Genomic DNA, 18,592 nt, shown 5'->3' on the forward strand with positions numbered 1-18,592 from the left:
GTTGTTGTTGCGTGTGTACGTAACATTTGCTGTGGCCGGAAGTGCAGTAACCAAGGGCTGACTTTTGAGTGCAAGTTCTTTGTTGAGTAATTTTTCATGAAGTTCAGTGAATGGTATTGGATCATCTCGAGCATTAACGGCATCGATTACACTTTGATAGGAGTCATCAAGACCTTCAAGAACACGGTCAGTTATATCTTCTTTAGGTACAATCGAACCAAGTAGGGCTAGGTGATCCGTGCATGCTTTGATGGCATGCATATATTCGGTGATGGACTGTGGTCCTTTGGTGATAGTTTTGAGCCGCATCTTGAGTTGTTTGATATGGCCTCGGGAGGAACTAGCATAGGTACTTGCGAGAGTTTCCCACAAATCCTTTGTGGTTGTGGTTAAAGATACAAGCGGGACAACAGTTGGATCAAGGGTGCCAATGAGTGCACCGAAAAGTAAGCGATCCTGACGCACCCAAGTCGTATGCGCAGGATTGGTTGAAGGAGTGCCGTCTTTGGTGATCGATGATGGTGGGGCTGGATATGTGCCGTCAAGGAATTTGAACAATCCGTACCCGTCTAGCATCGCTTGAACCTGTAACTTCCATGAGTTGTAATTCACAGACGTAAGCTTGATTACGTTGGTGAGTGAGACGACAATAATGGGGTGAGTAGGATCCGCATCGTTTGGGATCGTGTGAGAGGACATGGTAGCTGCCGCAAGAAAAAAAAAAAAAAGAAAATTAGGTTTAGGAATCGGCAGGCTCTGTATACCATATAAGATGTAATATGTTTCTGTGTATTTCATACAAGGGAAAAGTGATACATATATAGTGTACAAACCTAACAACCAATTAGCTATTCTAGGTAAATAAATGACAACCATTTACAGCTATACATAATAACCATAATTAGGAGATATGGTCAATCACAATTAATCTTTATCCGTAATACTTAGTCTCGTTAAGGTTATGAGAACATCAAGGAGGGTGTCTCAACTTGTAATTAGTTATTGGAGCTCTTTTCTGACTCTTTATGTTCGGCGTTTATTGTCCCCTTTCACTTTCGATTTCGTTGGAGCGATGTTGCTTGTATGGAGTGGCCAATGTTCATGCCCGTTCGTGAGTTCGGTTTTCAACCGATGATTTGAGTCTTCGTACTCGGTGCATCTATTTTGATCTCAACGGAGATGGTTATGGTTATGGTTGTTTGATTCATATGTTCACTGGTTGGTTTCATGTTTGTACTTCTAGAATTACTCCGATGTTCTCGCCTTGTCAGGTGCTGATTCGTTCAAGATCTCCTATTGTCACCCTTCGCCATGTGCTGCTACTCTTCCTCTTGGACACTACATTTTTCGGGTCCGTTTTCGTGATTTGTTGTTCTACTGTTAGTTGCGGCTCGTGGGTTTCAAGGATGTTTTTTCCGATATACATTTGTTAGTTTCCACTCCATGTGGTGACATTCCAGCTTGGGACCGTTTTATTCTTAAGGTTTTGCACGGGTTACGATTGCGTTTGTGGTTCGTTAGTTGTAGTTAAGGTGATTCTTTATTCGGGTTTGATTGTGGTTTATGGTAGTTGTTGCCGGTTGGGTGCAGTTAGTTCTTGTTTTTTTTGGGCCTTCAAAGACGGTTCACAGCTGTTTAGGTAGGGTCCCATTTAAGGGGTCTCAACTATTGTTTCATTAGTTAATTTTTTTATTATTATTATTATTATTTATTTAAATATTTTTTTTTTTTGTATATTTGTGCAATGTAATGGTTTGCGATTTAGTTAGTTTCATTAGTTGTGTCAAAAAGATCCAGTGCCATCGATAACTTGACCCATGCAATATAGGATTTTGTGGTTATAAGTGTGTGTTACAATCCATATATCATTGTTTATCAGTCCAAGTAAATGAGTGCCACCATTTTGGGCTATTTGAACTCTTGAAATTCAGCTTACGTCTAAAAGAAAAGCATACGAAGATGTTCACATGCCCATTTATAGCTCGCGTCGAAAGCTAAAGATAGAGTTTCTAGTCATTTATGGGCTTCTACTGAGCAAATTTGTAAGAATAAGTAATAAGAGAGCACCATTTTCACTTTTTCTATGATATTCATGTGAAAACTTGGTCAGCAAACTAAAATCATCTCTTTATATTATATTATAATAACAAAGCTGAAAATACATCTAAAATTCAAACAACTAATCTTAACCATTAATTCATAAGTCCCATTAAATCTAAACCCTTTAATAAAGTCATGTCATGATTATGACCTCATAATCTTCAAGTTTAGCAATGATGAGACTAAATACCCTTAAATAGAAAAGACGGGATGAAAATTAGAAAATAGGGCTTCTCCAAAATTCAATTCCTTCACGTTCAACCAACAGAGAAAAAACCCTAATTTACTCCCAAAAACTGTATAACTAAAATCATAAACGAGATTACATCTTCCTTCACCAAATCGAATATTTATACCGCAATAGCACAAGAAGAAATCAATGATTCCGATTGCTTTAGTACGATTCAAGTTATGCAAACAGGTACTATATTTAAGTTTCTAGGTTAAATTAAATCAATTTGGTCTTGACTATCTGAATAGGTGAATTGCATAAATTACAATTTAGGTAGTAAGCTTTAATTTTTCGATTCGTAACTTATTTATATTTGCTTATATTGTTAATTAATAGATTAATACTCGATACCAGTTTGAATGTTTTTTAGGCGATATAAAGATGTACGAAAGGTGTTTGATGAAATGTCGTGATATAGATGTTGCTTAGCCTTAGTACGTTATTTTACAAGAAAAAATAAATGATTCCGATTGGGTGATAGGTAAAGATCATTGCTTTCCACTTCTGTTTTTCTAGGCTTTCTTATTTCTTATAGGTTCTTTAAAGTCTCAAACTTGACCAAATCACTTCTTTATAGGTGTAAAGTTTGGCAATATGACCAAAACCAACTTCACATACTACTCAATAGCTTTGGTGTTTGTTACTGTAACACCCTCAAATTAGGCTTAGTAGTAAATGACCTTTTTATCTTAAGTTAATATTAATTTATTAATATTAGTGATTTTAATAATTATGTGTTTATAATTATTGGTGTATGGGATAAAGTGCGTTTTGTGACAAGGGTCACAGAACATGTTTTGTTTTGTGAATTGGACCTCGTTAGGACCTCCTAATGAGGTTCATTGTATTTTAAATAACTGGTAAATACCCGTGTGAAATGGGGAGTGGGGTTTCCTTACAATGAAGAAACCCCAAATAGATATATACACTGTACGTTCTTTCCCTTTATTATTTTTGGTAAATATAAACCCTAAACACCTCTTACTCCTTCTAAATCATAAAATCAAAAGGTGTAGATCAAAGCTTGTGATTTCATTAATCTGATTCTAATGTTTACAGGGATCAAAACAAGGTAACAATCTCTTAAATTGATGAATTAAATTGGGTTTTAAGTGGGTTTGTAGAAATGAGTTTTTGATGCTTGAATCTTGTTGATATGTGTTTGTTATGCTTAATTGATATTAGAAATAGTTTATATATGTGTTATGTGGTATTCTTGATGCATTAAATTGACTAAAACAAGCAAAAATCGAGTTTTGAGGTCAAAAAACGCAAAAACAGCGAGCTGGAGCTGTTCTACAGCTTCCACACTTTTGACAGCTTAACCACGCGGTTGAGCACGCATTTGAGGGCTCAACCACACGGTTGAGGGCTCAACCACGCGGTTGAGCACTGGTCAGCTTTTGGTAAAATTGAAAAGGGCATAACTTTCAAACCGTAACTCCGTTTTTGATGAATCAAATATCGTTAGAATCGTATTGAAGAGTACTTTTCAATGGTAAACTCTTAAGAAGCTGGATCAAACTTTATTTTGGTCAGAAAAAGGGGTTTTAGCGTTTATGTCTTGTTTTGCACGCATTTGAATGTCGCTATTGATTAAAGTTATGATGTAGACTTATCATATAGTGATTACATGATAGTATGTGTTGATTTAGTGTATGAATTGATGTTTGATGTTGTTCATATTGGGTTAAAACCCGTCTAAATAGTTGTTGCTACTGTTCTTCATCACTCGCACGAGCGAGCATTCACTCGTACGGTTGAGATACTCAACCGTGTGGTAAACCGTGCGAGTGAGTGGTGATGGGAACTTATATTTTGATTGTAATGATACGTACGGTTGAGACGTGACTCGTACAAGTCATTGGTCACTAGTGTGATAAATCGTATGGATCAGGTGATTCATTGTAGGATGTTTGGTCATAGACCAAACGTACGAGTGAGTTGCCAACCGCACGGTTGAGTGTTCTCAAACGTGCGTGTGTTGGTGTTACTTGTACGGTTGGCATACCACTTGTAAAGTGATTAAGTGTTAGTTTTGGTGTTGTTTTCTTGTTGTCGGGTTGTTATCAAGATATGATTACTGACTCGGATTGTATCATTCTCAGGTGATAAAGGAACGGAGAAGACTCAGTAACATTAGACAACTGAGTTCTTGTTGGTAATCGGTGAGTGGGACTATCCTTATGGATATTGGTATTTGGTAACAAGTGTAGTTACTACCCGCTGTTTGCTTAATATAGATTATGATAATCTATGTATGCATGTTAATTATTGTTGTAATGATAAGTAGTAGGTTATACTACTGTTATCAGGTTTCCGCTTAGATTAAAATAGTAGAATGCCTGATTAGATGTAACATCTCGTTTTTCATACATGTCCTAAGGTTCGTGTTTGATCTTAAGAACGTTTATACTTGGTCGTATATGTGATTAAATGATTTAAAGATTATATATATATATATATATATATATATATATATATATATATATATATATATATATATATATATATATATATATATATACACACACACGTGAGGATGTATACATGTATAAGTATATGCATGGTTTATGAAGGTATTAAGTCGAATGAGACTTTGTGGTGAAGTCTAAGTGTATATGCGAAGCGGGTATGAAGGGTACGAGTCATGCTACGAGTCTTGGACTTAGTTAACCGAAAATTGGACAAAATGCTTTGTTTGTCGCGCTGTGGACCTGTGGGGTCGCGCCGCGGCGATAAACACGAATCAAGATTAGGAAGCATCTAAAACTGGTTCGAAATTGCCTCACACACCGCGCCGCGACCTTCCTGCAGAACTGATCCGATTTTCAGTTTCTAAAAAAAGGTAGGTCGAGGGTATTTTCATCTTTTCACGTGTGGATCAGATTGTGGCTCTAAATCCTAGCCACATATCTCTTTTTCTTCATTTCTTTTCTCTTTTCTTTCTCTCTTTTCTCTCAAAACATAAAACCCACTTAGATTCAAAGTGAGATTTGAGGGTGAAGAATTGTGATTCGATCTTTGGAGCAAGAAGGAAATTTGTTCTCCTCATTATTAGCTACGATTTGATAGTAGTGGTAAGTGTTAATTCCGAGTTTCAACTTTTAGTTGTTTTATGACTAGTTTTGGTTATGGGTTTGTTGTACGACCCATTTTAGGGTTAAATGGGCGATTTTCGAGTAAACTTGTTGAATGGAAACCCTAAGGTTTGAAATTTAGGGTTTAGCCATGAAATTTGAAGTTGTAAGGTTGTTTGTGTTGTTAAGTCACTAGCACACTTAGGTGTTAGTGAAAGATTTGTTATTTGGATCGTTTGACTTGAAATGGGTCATAAATACCCTATTGGGTCATAAATGCACTAGTGAGGGTAGTTGGTAATTAGTCCAACTTGTTATGTGTATTAATTGGGCATTAATTTCATTAGGTGAATTACTTTGAAGGTTGCAAGTTATTGTTGGAATCTCCCAAAGACGACAAGGTGCGTGGAATATCTATGTATGTATGTATATGATTTAATTGCCCGTATTAATGGTGTCACATAGCCGTTTTGTGACCATAGTTGTGAGGCATAGCCATTTTGTCCACATTAGATAATTGTGTACATAGCCGTTTTGTGCACATGGTGTGAGTTTTAGCTTGTATATGCTCATACGATGATTAAGTGATGCCATAGTCGTTTTGGAACACTTGGGGGTGATGCCATAGCTGTTTTTGGAACACCTCGGGGGTTAGCATACCATAGCTGTTTTTGGGCGTTAACGGTTATTATGAACATCGGTGACTCGAACGCGAAGTCATTCCCTTGCGAATATTGGTTAACCATGGTTTATAATTATGGATGTTAGCATTTTAATTATTATTATGATTATTATGCTATTGATGTGGCTAGTTGCACGATTTGATGATACTAGCTCTTGATATGAAATGATATGCGATTATATGCATTTTATGATGTCGTGAATGCGAGTAGGTAAGTTGTATATGCATGTATATATTTATTCTACTCACTAAGCTTTAGCTTACCCTCTCATTGTTTCTATTTTTAGATGCGGGAGCGAATCGTGACAAGGGTAAGGTTGTGGACTAGGCGTTCCCTATTTAGTGCCTTGTGGATGCTTTTGGAAGTTCGACCTAATGTTTGGGTAGTTTAACTGTAACACCCTGATTTTTTTTTTAAATCACAGCGGAAGTCTTAATTCACATAAATACCCTTAGTTAATTACAAACATGATTATCACAAATCATTAGCTAGTTACTTATTACAAACCACCGGTGTTACGTTAAACAACTAGTTACATATTTATAAAAGTTAAGACATCAGAGTTCGTCTTGTCAAATATATCGTCAACCCGACGCCCGTCCCTACCAGCACTAATATCCAAAACCTGCAAGGGAGGAAGTGAGGGGGGTTAGCATGAGGCTAAGTGAATGGAATCATCTAACAGATCTAGCGTACAATACCAACTTGTACAACTACAGCAACTACAACAATCCATAACAGGAAACCGTCAACTAACAACTAATCATCTGGCAACTATCAACTAGCAACTATGTTTCAACTAGAGACTCAGTGGCTTGTACGGGCACACGACCACTAGCTGATCAGTCTAGCGTCTACCAAATGTCCTTACTACTGAATCTCCAGTATAGTAAATCCACACGCAGGTGATGCGTCATTCAGTACTATACTCAACAAACAGTAGCCAACTGGACCCAACCATAACAAGGTTGACCTCTCTGAGCTGAACCTAACAACAATAGGTTCCAACAGGCAACTACAACTTGTGCACACAACTGTTAAGCAACTACCACTACGAACAACTGTCCCTACAACTAGCATGACAACTCTACAATGATCATTATTAGAACATATCTACTAAGCATAGCAACTAAAACAGTATAACATAGTAGCACAACTTGCTACTCTATACTACACCCGGAGATAATCCCACTCACCGATTACCAGCTACAGCTCAGTTATCTTATTTCTGAGCTTCTTCCTTGTTCTTTTCACCTGAGAACAACACAACGAAGTCAATATACATATCTCAATCAATAGTATAATCAAATCATACTATAAACTAGGTCATAACACCATATATTCATAATTTTATGAGTCTACATCATGACTCCATTCAATAATGGCAAACAGGTGCGTACAAAACACGACATACACACTAAAACTCCTTTTACGACCCAAAAACAGTTTGATCTAGTTTCTTAAAAGTTCACCATTGAAAAGTATTCTTTATTACGATTCTAACGATAGTTTATTCATCAAAAACGGAGTTACGTTTTGAAAGTTACGCCCGTTTCAATTTCATAAAAGGTACTGTAACAAATAGTGGTTTCCGAACACTGTAGCAAATAGTGACACTGTAGCAAATAGTGACACTGTAGCAAATAGTGACACTGTAGCAATTCGAGTACTGTAGCAAATAGTGACAATGTAGCAAATAGTGGCAATGTAGCAAATAGTGACACTGTAGCAAATAGTGACACTGTAGCAACTCGGGTACTGTAGCAAACTGGGTTTCGAACCAATTCGATGATTTTGTGATTTTTTTCCCCAAAAACTCGATTTCTAAGTGTTTTTGACCAAATTTTAAGCACAAGAAAGTTACTAAACATATATACAACCTATTTCTAACATCAATTTATGTTTTTATACATCAAACAACTAGATTTAAGCTAATTTCTATCAAAAACCCATTTAATCAAGAAATTAAACAATGATTCAATCTTACAAACCTAGATAGATGATTACTAAGAAGTAACAATTCAATCCTTAAAGCTTCTTGATCCAATTCCACACTTGAATTAGATTAGAGTTTGAGAGTGCTAAATGTTAGGTACTGAGTACTTGATTTATTTTGGGAAAAATGGAAGAATAGTCTGGAAACAGGCTTATATATGGGTTAAAAAACCCATACTCCATAACACACGGGCATTTATCAGTTATCTGATATCTTTCGTACTTCGTTAGGAGGCCCTAACGGAGTCCAAATTCAATAAACGAACCTGTTCTGTGACCCTTGTCACAAACTGGTCTCAACTAAATAACCAAATAATTATAAACATATAATTATAAAAATCACTAATTACGCCATACCCCAGGGTACAATGGTCATTTCATCTAGGCCCAAAATGCGGGTGTTACAAATCTACCCTCCTTAAAAGAGATTCCATCCTCGGAATCGGGTCAACTATGGTCAACAAACCCAAAAATTATTACTCGCACCGCCAAAACACACGGTTAACTTTATCGATCTTATCCCCGATACCGACAATATCCACCACAATTGCCTAGGGAAATGAGATTCCTGACGTCAATACACTCCCGATACCAAATAACTTGTCACAATCTTCGTCGATCAACGTCCGTTAATCCACTTAAGCCCACAAATTACACGATCAAGTTAAATAATCAGAGTCAAATTCGTGTTTCTTCGCCATTCCGTATCATAAATTTCACGATCTGTCATCCAATTCAACTCTTTATACAATCCACTTTTCCCAATTATCCAAAGCTTAGGCAATAGAATTAGTCATCATGCTAAAATCTATACCTAGGTCCACGAAATTGTCTCGTAAGTCAACAGAACTTCACAGGTTATTCGTCTCATATCCAGTCACATCACAATCCAATATAGTGTAGTGACCCGAACTTTTCCATGTTTATATATATATTAACTGAAATTGTTATTTACATGATTAAGTGTTTCCAACATGTTAAGCAATCAAACTTGTTAAGACTTGATTAATTGAAATAGGTTTCATATAGACAATTGACCACCCAAGTTGACCGGTGATTCACGAATGTTTAAACTTGTAAAAACTATATGATGACATATATATGGTTATATATATAGTTAACATGATATTATGATAATTAAACATATCATTAAGTATATTAACAATGAACTTCATTTGTAAAAACAAGACTACTAACTTAATGATTTTGAAACGAGACATATATGTAACGATTATCGTTGTAACGACATTTAATGTATATATATATATCATATTAAGAGATATTTGTACATCATAATATCATGATAATATAATAATTTAAAATCTTATTTGATATTATAAACATTGGGTTAACAATATTTAACAAGATCGTTAACCTAAAGGTTTCAAAACAACACTTACATGTAACGACTAACGATGACTTAACGACTCAGTTAAAATGTATATACATGTAGTGTTTTAATATGTACTCATACACTTTTGAAAGACTTCAAGACACTTATCAAAATACTTCTACTTAACAAAAATTCTTACAATTACATCCTCGTTCAGTTTCATCAACAATTCTACTCGTATGCACCGGTATTCGTACTCGTACAATACACGGCTTTTAGATGTATGTACTATTGGTATATACACTCCAATGATCAGCTCTTAGCAGCCCATGTGAGTCACCTAACACATGTGGGAACCATCATTTGACAACTAGCATGAAATATCTCATAAAATTACAAAAATGTGAGTAATTATTCATGACTTATTTACGTGAAAACAAAATTACATATCCTTTATATCTAATCCATACACCAACGACCAAAAACACCTACAAACACTTTCATTCTTCAATTTTCTTCATCTAATTGATCTCTCTCAAGTTCTATCTTCAAGTTCTAAGTGTTCTTCATAAATTCTACAAGTTCTAGTTTCATAAAATCAAGAATACTTCTAAGTTTGCTTGCTTACTTCCAATCTTGTAGAGTGATCATCCAACCTCAAGAAATCTTTCTTATTTATAGTAAGATATCTTTCTAATATAAGGTAATACTCATATTCAAACTTTGATTCAATTTCTATAACTATAACAATCTTATTTCGAGTGGAAATCTTACTTGAATTTGTTTTCGTGTCATGATTCTACTTCAAGAACTTTCAAGCCATTCAAGATCCTTTGAAGCTAGATCCATTTGTCTCTTTTCCAGTAGGTTTATCCAAAAAACTTGAGGTAGTAATGATGTTCATAACATCATTCGATTCATACATATAAAGCTATCTTACTCGAAGGTTTAAACTTGAAATCACTAGAACATAGTTTAGTTAATTCTAAACTTGTTCGCAAACAAAAGTTAATCCTTCTAACTTGAATTTTAAAATCAACTAAACACATGTTCTATATCTATATGATATGCTACTGGAAACACGAAAAACAACGTAAAACTGGACATACGCCGTCGTAGTAACACCGCGGGCTGTTTTGGGTTTGATAATTAAAAACTATGATAAACTTTGATTTAAAAGTTGTTCTTCTGGGAAAAATGATTTTTCTTATAAACATGAAACTATATCCAAAAATCATGGTTAAACTCAAAGTGGAAGTATGTTTTTCAAAATGGTCATCAAGACGTCGTTCTTTCGACTGAAATGACTACCTCTTACAAAAATGACTTGTAACTTATATTTCTGACTATAAACCTATACTTTTTCTGTTTAGATTCATAAAATAGAGTTCGATATGAAACCATAGCAATTTGATTCACTCAAAATGGATTTAAAATGAAGAAGTTATGGGTAAAACAAGATTGGATATTTTTTTTTATTTTTGTAGCTATGGGAAATATTAACAATTCTATACAAATCATATCCTAGCTAACTTATATTGTATTATACATGTATTCTAATATATTATGTAATCTTGGGATACCATAGACACGTATGAAAATGTTTTGACATATCATATCGACCCATGTATATATATTATTTGGAACAACCATAGACACTCTATATGCAGTAATGTTGGAGTTAGCTATACAGGGTTGAGGTTGATTCCAAAAATATATATACTTTGAGTTGTGATCTAGCCTGAGACGTTTATACACTGGGTCGTGGATTGATTCAAGATAATATATATCGATTTATTTCTGTACATCTAACTGTGGACAACTAGTTGTAGGTTACTAACGAGGACAGCTGACTTAATAAACTTAAAACATCAAAATGTATTAAAAGTATTGTAAATATATTTTGAACATACTTTGATATATATTTACATATTTGTTATAGGTTCGTGAATCGACCAGTGGCCAAGTCTTACTTCTCGACGAAGTAAAAATCTGTGAAAGTGAGTTATAGTCCCACTTTTAAAATCTAATATTTTTGGGATGAGAATACATGCAGGTTTTATAAATTATTTACAAAATAGACACAAGTACGTGAAACTACATTCTATGGTTGAATTATCGAAATCGAATATGCCCCTTTTTATTAAGTCTGGTAATCTAAGAATTAGGGAACAGATACCCTAATTGAAGCGAATCCTAAAGATATATCTATTGGGTCTAACAAACCCCATCCAAAGTACCGGATGCTTTAGTACTTCGAAATTTATATCATATCCGAAGGGTGTCCCAGAATGATGGGGATATTCTTATATATGCATCTTGTTAATGTCGGTTACCAGGTGTTCACCATATGAATGATTTTTATCTCTATGTATGGGATGTATATTGAAATATGAAATCTTGTGGTCTATTGTTACGATTTGATATATAGGTTAAACCTATAACTCACCAACATTTTTGTTGACGTTTTAAGCATGTTTATTCTCAGGTGATTATTAAGAGCTTTCGCTGTCGCATACTTAAATAAGGACAAGATTTGGAGTCCATGCTTGTATGATATTGTGTAAAAACTGCATTCAAGAAACTTATTTCGTTGTAACATATTTGTATTGTAAACCATTATGTAATAGTCGTGTGTAAACAGGATATTTTAGATTATCATTATTTGATAATCTACGTAAAGCTTTTTAAACCTTTATTGATGAAATAAAGGTTATGGTTTGTTTTAAAATGAATGCAGTCTTTGAAAAATGTCTCATATAGAGGTCAAAACCTCGCAACGAAATCAATTAATATGGAACGTTTTTAATCAATAAGAACGGGACATTTCATATAGCACAGGCCGCCTAATTTTCCTTCAGCTTCCCAGAAATTCCGTATGATTTATCACAATATACTTCTGTTGGCCAGACACAAGCATATTATCCTAAATCATACCTTCATTATGAGTTGCTCGTAACGGAAAAATTCTACTTGTCTCATTCACTAACTTATGTCCAATCAATTTTCTCAATAAGCATCGGTAATTAATTTAACTACTTTATGACTAATCAATCACAACATCTGTCCAATCATAGTTACTCAAACCTTGTCTATCAATCATCCAAATATAATCTATCAACCAGATCATACATCTAACAAGCTTAGGAAATACCGTCATAACAATCATACTCATGCCACTATCCAACAACTTCATGTCGTCCAAAAGTCCACTACACAAACATACTCAACGCATCTCTATCCAAGTCACGGTTCTTAATCCCAAAAAGACAACCTAAGGGTCACCCTTACCCCACATGGCACAGAAGGGTCGCAACCAAAATATAAACAACATAATGCAACAAAATAAATCTTACACTACTATCAAGATCTACTAATCTACCACACATATATATACACCCAATCATATACATGTATATAACTAAACAATACGAGGATTTTGAAGCATACCTGTATTCACATCATATTCAACATCTGCATCTGCAACCATCTGATAAGCTCTTGCTGTATCCGTAGGTGGATTCTTTCTTTTCTGCCCAACTGGAGAACCAGAAGATCCACCTACTGATCTCGACTGCGCTCCTGGCCCCGCCCCAGAACTTGATCCTCTTACATACGGACACTGAGCTGACCTATGCCCCACTTGATGACATCCCCAATATACATCCTCTTGGAATGAACACATCAGAATCTCGTGTCCCACAATACCACATCTCAAACATCTTTTGGTTGAATCTGAACAAGGACCACTATGAAATGATCTGCAACTATAGCACCAAGAATTCTGACTTGATGCTGAACCACTCTGTTCTGACCCACTCTTATGTTTCAACTTAACAGACTTCTTTGACCTAGAGTCCGAATGACTCATCGCCTAATCTTGTTGTGACATCTCACAACCTACTATTCTATTCCTTGCTGCTCTGACATCATCCTCTACCATCTTGGCCATAACAAACGCTTGCGATAACGTCGTCGCCATCCTAACCATTATTCTGTACTCTGGTAAAATTATGTTAACAAAGTGCTGAATTCTGGACTGCTCATCTGGAACCCATTGTTGCACAAACCTTAATTTATCCATATACTGCTCAATCACCTCATCTATTGTAATGACCCGGACTTTTTCGATCGATTTATACTTATAAGATTAATATTTACATAAATTAAACCTTACCAACATGATAAGCAACCCAAATTGTTGAGACTTATGTTTTTGAAAAGAGATTTACACAACGTTTGACCGTCTAGTTTGACCGATGATATCACGAACTATATAACATATGATAATTATACGTTTGTGTATATATATATGTATATATACATATTTAACATGATCTAAGGATGTTTTAATATCTCATTTTGTATTAATAACAATAAGTTATAAGTATATTTTGAAACTACTAACTTAAGTTTTCAAAACGATAACTTTAAGTAACGTTTTTTGATATAAATACTTATAACCTATAATGTTTATACATATATCGTATATGTAATGTATTTAATCACTTTTTAAGGACTTAAATACATAAAACAATATAAGTATATTCACAAAAGATAACTATATTTGAATCCTCATTCCGTTTTCACAAGATTTCTATACGTATATCTAGAGTATATGTACTCGTATCATACCTAACTTCTATACGTATTTACTATTGGTATATACACATCAAATCACCACCTAACTAGCCCTTGTTACTGCCCTAAGGTAGAGGTAATTACTTTTGTATGATTGCTTGACTAAATACATAAAATTACAAACTAAAATTTTGTCTTGGTTCCCCCCATTCACGTTTTTTAAGAGCCATGGGGGATCATCATTTTGATTCATTTTTACTTCAATTCTCTAGCTAAAAACACACACACTTATGAGCCTTAAACCCCTTAACCATCTCAGCTCACAACCATGAAGATCTAGTTCCAAAAACATCACTTAATCATCATAAGAAAACCCTTACAAAAACACTTCAAGAATCCTTCCAAGAACACAAGTTTACTTCCAATCTTTCATCCAATTCCATCACTCTTTTGGTTCTAGGTTTTTACTTCTCTTTTACAGCAATCTTGTCCAAGTAACTTGAGGTAGTAACTTTGTTCATAACCTTATTCGATTCATATATATATAGCTATCTTATTTTATGGTATACAATTTTAACAACAAGAACATAGTTTGAATGATTTCAAACTTGTTTGCAAACTAAATAGATCCTTCTAACTTAATTTTTAAAATACTTCAAGACATGTAATATATCATAAATATATGCTAATTTAACAAGGTATAACTTGGTTTTTCAAAGAACACCTTAAAAACTGTTTTTACGACGTCGGAGTGCAACCGGGGGCGGTTTTGGGTTGGATAATTAAAAACTATTTTGAACCTTGAATTGGAGGTTTATTTTCTGGAAAAATGATATTTACTATGAATATGATAACACATAAAAATTTCATGATTTAACTCAAAGTATAAGTATTTTTAGAAAAATAATCATTTAATGTTGTTTGCATAAGGGAAAATGATTAACTTCATAAGTTTCACCAAAATTTGACCTATGACCTGTGATTTCGAATACAAACTAAGGTATTTGCAGTTCATATTCTTAAAGAAGGACTCGATCCAAGGAAGTGGCAAGTTGAACCAACGAAAACGGAGTTGTAACGAAGAAACTATGACCAAAACAAAATCGGATATCCAAAACTAGTTTAGCTACGAAAATAGTTGGAGAAAAATTAAATGAATCACATCTTTCTAAAATAACATGATATTTTATATATATGTACTCATAATTTAATTTTATATATTTCAGGACCACCCGTAAACAATACGAGAAGATTAATCATAAGATCCCATGATTGTACGCAACACGTCATTTGACAACACCGGTACTTTATGTACGCAACACGTCATTTGACAACACCGGTACCGTGGGTCAAGATTAATCCCGACCAATACAAATACGATGGGGTTTTATTTATTTCGATGGGGGTTTTATTTATTAAACACCTAAATATGAACCATTAAAATTGAATTACTAACATCGGACTGCTAACTACGGACTAAGAAATTATTAAAACTATTAAAAGTATAATAAGTATATATATGTGACGATTGTTTAAAATGGAAATATATTGATAAACTATATATGGATAGGTTCGTGATATCAACCGGAGACCAAGTCAAAATATATATATCTTCAAGGCAAAAGTGAGTATATAGTCCCACTTTTAAACTCTAAGTATTTCGGGATGAGAATACATGTATTTTATGTTTACGTTATGGACACAAGTAACTGAAAAATATATTCTACGTTGAGTTGTACCACTGGAATACTTCCCTGTAGCTTGGTAACTATTATTTACAGCGGTATTGTAAACGCGAATCCTGTTGATAGATCTATCGGGCCTGACAACCCCAACCGGACTGGACGACCAGTATTCAACGGTTGCACAGTACTTCGTTTCGTGACTACACTTGTTACGGTGTAGTAAGATTTCATAATAAAGGGAATATGCGACGTGATTAAATGTAAGTATGGTTACCAAGTGCTCAACCACTTAGAATATTTTTATTAAAATGTTTACATATGAAATCTTGTGGTCTATATTTATATCGCTGCCGGCATTAAACCTATATCTCACCAACTTTATGTTGACGTTTTAAACATGTCTATTCTCAGGTGATAACTAAAAGCTTCCGCTGCAACATGTTGAATTTAAGCAAGATCTTGAGTATGCATATTTGTGTCAAAAATAAAACTGCATATCCGAGGAATTGTAATGTAAAATATGCTAGAAATCGTATTGTTATCATCACATGTAAAGTTTGTAAGTCTAAGATTATCGCTAAACGATAATCATCTTTATATTGTCTAAAGCTTGTATTAACATAAGAGTTATGGTTTGTAATGTAAAATAAATGCAGTTGTTCTTTTAAAAATGTCGCATATAGAGGTCAATACCTCGCAATGAAATCATACGTTATCTAACTCGTTCTTATGGTTAAGGACGGGTTATGACATGTGGTATCAGAGCGGTGGTCTTAGCGAACCAGGTTTGCATTAGTGTGTCTAACTGATAAGTCGTTAGGATACATTAGTAAGTCTGGACTTTGACCGGGTCTGATTTAAAAACCATTGCTTATCATTGTTGGTTAAAATTTATATGTAAATATTATGTAGTACTAATGGGTTAGTTGTTGTGTGATAGATGTCGGGCTTAAAACTTGTTATCACATTCAGCGACTCCGAACCAGAATCTTCAGATGGTGTCTCAGTCATTAACCTATCCGATGACGAAAATAATATCTTTGGGGAAGACTCACAAATTCCAGATGAACCAATTATAGGGAACCCGGAAAGTGAACCCGAGGAGGAAAGTGAAACCGAGGAGGAAAGTGAACCCGAGGAAGAAATACAGGAAATTACGAAAGACAAGTTCGAACTAGGAAAGAAACGAAAGGCTAATGAATTAGAAAATTCAAATCTCGAAGAGGATGACGTGGCACCAACTCCACTAGACACTACCACCCCTATTCCCGCTATTCCTATTCGTTCTATCCCGGCATCTAGTTCTTCAGCCCCACAGCCAAAATATAGGCAGACAGCTAGGATAAGCGTTAGGCCATTCCTTGAACCTAAACGTCCTAGAAAATAGACCAAACGATGCGCTGCCGTATTAAACCATGGGATCATATAATGTTTTGTATAATATTATTAGTGTGGTTTGCTTAATGTTCGATGTAAGATAAGCATATGTAAAATAGTGAAGTATGAAATGCAATAATTTTCCATGGTTAAGTATTATTTAGATGGTAGTAATTGGTTCTGTACTAAGCTATTAAGTATGAACATTAACGGGTAGGTACTACCCTAGATATAATTATAAAATGCTAATAAGAAGAAAAGGCTTTTATAATAATACCTGGTTCATATTATTAATAAGCTATAATGTACTGTAAATATACACTACATCTATAATATTCCATGTGAATAATTATTTTCTTTTCATTCTTATAGAAGAATATGGCGCTATTGAATCGAATGACGGAACAAGAAGTCGAGGAATTCATCAACCAGCGAGTGAACGACAGAATGTTATGGGTCGAGGCTGCAAGAGCTGCTGCAGTTAACCCAAATCCTCGTGTAGGATGCACCTACAAGACTTTTCAAGCTTGCAAGCCCTCATCATTCAGTGGAACAGAAGGACCGATAGGTTTAACCCGGTGGATAGAAAAGATGGAGACTGTGTTTAAAATCAGTGGTTGTGTTGAAAAGGACATGACCAAGTATGCATCGTGCACTTTACAAGATAGTGCACTCACGTGGTGGAAAAATTACGTGAAGGCTGTAGGAGGAGATGTAGCTTATGATACCCCATGGGAAGAATTCAAAATAATGTTAATCAACGAGTATTGTCCAAGGAACGAGGTTAGGAAGTTGGAAGATGAATTACGAAGCCTGAAGGTTGTTGGTACTGAAATCACCAACTACAATCAGCGATTCATGGAATTAGTTTTTCTATGTCCTGAATTGGTTCCAACCGAAGAACGGAAGATTGAAATGTACAAAGATGGTTTGCCCAAAAAGGTCAAGGCAAATGTTACAGCATCGAAACCTAAGACAATTCATGAAGCTATAACCATGGCAAACGAGCTAATGGATCAGGTCATCATGGATAAGAAAGTATCCAATACTGATGTGAAGGTATCAGGTAATAAAAGAAAGTGGAATGGAAATTATGATCGAGGTAACCAACAACAATCTTTTAAGAAACAAGAAATCACGCAAGGTGCGGGTAGTGGTTTAAACTTTGGTTACTAAGGACAAAATCCTTTATGTAACCGATGCCACAAACATCACTCTGGTTACTGTAATGTGGTATGCAACAAATGTAATCGAAAGGGTCATCTTGCTGAAGATTGTAGGGCTCTCGTTACAAATACAAATGGTACCAAGACTCCTGCCACCAATGCAAATAGAACTGCTTTGGCTACCATTACTTGTTATGGGTGTGGAAAACAAGGTCACTATAAGAGCCAGTGTCCGAATCCAGAGAAGAATAATGGATCTGCACGTGGAAGAGCATTTGTTATTAATGCTAGAGAGGCGTGTGAAGACCCGGAGCTTGTTACGGGTACGTTTACCATTAATAACTTATCCGCATCTATTAT

This window comes from Rutidosis leptorrhynchoides, chromosome 7, assembly GCF_046630445.1.
Source record: "Rutidosis leptorrhynchoides isolate AG116_Rl617_1_P2 chromosome 7, CSIRO_AGI_Rlap_v1, whole genome shotgun sequence".
NCBI classification, from domain to species: domain Eukaryota; kingdom Viridiplantae; phylum Streptophyta; class Magnoliopsida; order Asterales; family Asteraceae; genus Rutidosis; species Rutidosis leptorrhynchoides.